General features: G+C 36.2%; 1 non-coding gene across 1 annotated transcript; it reads right to left on the bottom strand.

The window, feature by feature from the left end:
- Positions 1-1,724: 1,724 nt before the first annotated feature.
- LOC131241638 (small nucleolar RNA R71) lies at positions 1,725-1,831 on the bottom strand. Its single transcript, XR_009169198.1, has one exon. It is a non-coding gene; the product is annotated as a small nucleolar RNA R71 (small nucleolar RNA).
- Between the last annotated feature and the right edge of the window lie 201 nt (positions 1,832-2,032).

Below are 2,032 nucleotides of genomic sequence, written 5' to 3'. Positions count from 1 at the left end.
TACATTGTTGGTTGGTTGGTACTTAGTTTAATTCTGTTGTTTACTTTGTCTCCTGGGCATGGCTTGGTGATGGAATCCATTCTAATTCATATACCTTTCCCCTCTTAAAAACTATATCAAAGGAAGTCTAGTTAAATTCCATGATTTCTGAAGCAGGCATAATTTCTCCCTGATCTCTACAAGTGGATCATCTGAATCCCTAGTTTCTTCCTCTAAATTCCTTAAGTTATTAGATAATCATTCTACAAATTATTTCTTAAATTCTATTTGGTTTAGATCACATCTTAGTCTAGTTCTAGTTCTACTTGGTTTCAGATAACGTACAGGTATCAGTCCCTGTGGATTTGACCTCGGTCTTACCGAGTTTATCACTACATCACAACCCTATACTTGGGGAGTGAACAAGTTTTTGGCGCCGTTGCCGGGGACTGACAGTTGCGATTTTTTGAAATTAATTAGGTTTAGAATTAATTTAAGATTAGAATTTAACTAACTTTAGTTGTAGATTTTTTTCTCTAGAACTAACTTGTTTTCCTGTCTTGTAGGATCCTGACATAAGTTTCTAAATTGGTAATTCCTTCCTAATCTCTCTACTTTTTCTACCTTTTAGAATTAGGTCTTTGATTTTGAAAATTTTAATTCTAGTATTTTTTCTATTTTTAGGAAGCAGTTTATTTTTAGAAACTAGGTTAGTTATTTCCCTTTCTAGAAAAATTCTCTAATTTTAGAAACTTTCTTCTTTTGTTTTTCACTTTCTAATTTTAACTCTTTTAGAATCTAATTTTGTTCTCCTAATTTATTTTTAGAATTTTTGTTTAGAAACTAACCTTCCTATTTTGTAGGCCTTTAAGATAGAAATTTCTAATTCGGTAAGCTCCTTCCCTACTTTCTATTTTTCAGTTCTCTTTTAGTAATTTACCTGCTAGTTTAGGACTTTCCTAATTTATTTTACAAGTTTCCACTTTCTTTTAGAAATCAGTTTACTGTTATCTTTCTTTTAAAGGATTGTTTTTCTCCTTTTTAGAATCTAACTTATTTTTGTTTTATTTTGCAGGTCCTTAACTTAGGGGCTTCAATTTGGTAATTTCTTTCCAACTCTCTCTTTCTTTCTAGAGTTTCTTTTCCTTTCTTAGGATTAGGTTTTTGATTAAGGGTTGCGAGTCTTTCATGCCCATGTGGGCCCGTGACGACACTCGACGTCTCTTGACTGAAGGAGGATTGGTTGAGGGGTTGACTATCCATCGCAGGACTAGACACCGCTCAAAATCCCCTGAGTTAAGTGAATTTATGGCTGAAGACCAACCTCCTCTACTTCCACCCAGGGTGGAGGATACCCAAGATGAAAATGAGGTGCAACAGGCACCCCCGCCTCGTACTTTACGAGATTATCTACAACCGGTGGGATTGAGTACGCCCTCATGCATGATTTTCCCTGAAAACACAGGACAAATGGATATCAAGCCAGGAGTTATCCAACTCCTTCCCAAATTCCATGGACTTGAATTAGAAAGCCCATATTTACATTTGAAAGAGTTCGATGAGATTATAGCTACATTATGTTTTCCAATGTATCTGAGGATATAATTAGGCTGAAACTCTTTCCTTTTTCCTTAAAAGAGAAAGCTAAGACGTGGTTACATTCACTGCGTCCTAGATCCATTGGCATATGGAACGACATGCAGAGGGAATTCATAAAAAAATTCTTCCCACATCATAAAACGATTACCCTCAGAAAAGCGATCATGAACTTTGCCCAAAAGGAAGATGAAACATTCTTCCAATGTTGGGAAAGGTTCAAAGATTTGGTCAGTTCATGCCCATAACACGGATTTGAAACGTGGCGCATTACAAATTTTTTCTACGATGGACTGACATCTTCCATGCGCCAAATGGTCGAGACAATGTGTAATGAAGAGTTCATTAATAAAGATGTCGACGAGGTATGGGACTACCTCGACAGTCTGGCTGAAAAAACACAATCTTGGGACTATTACCCAAAGTCGAACACCATGTCTAGGCCGACTCAATTAAA

The sequence above is a fragment of the Magnolia sinica genome, chromosome 3 (genome assembly GCF_029962835.1).
Source record: "Magnolia sinica isolate HGM2019 chromosome 3, MsV1, whole genome shotgun sequence".
In the NCBI taxonomy this organism is placed as follows: Eukaryota; Viridiplantae; Streptophyta; class Magnoliopsida; order Magnoliales; family Magnoliaceae; genus Magnolia; species Magnolia sinica.
The sequence above is the reverse complement of the archived record's forward strand: the minus strand, read 5'-3'. Positions and strand labels throughout refer to the sequence as shown.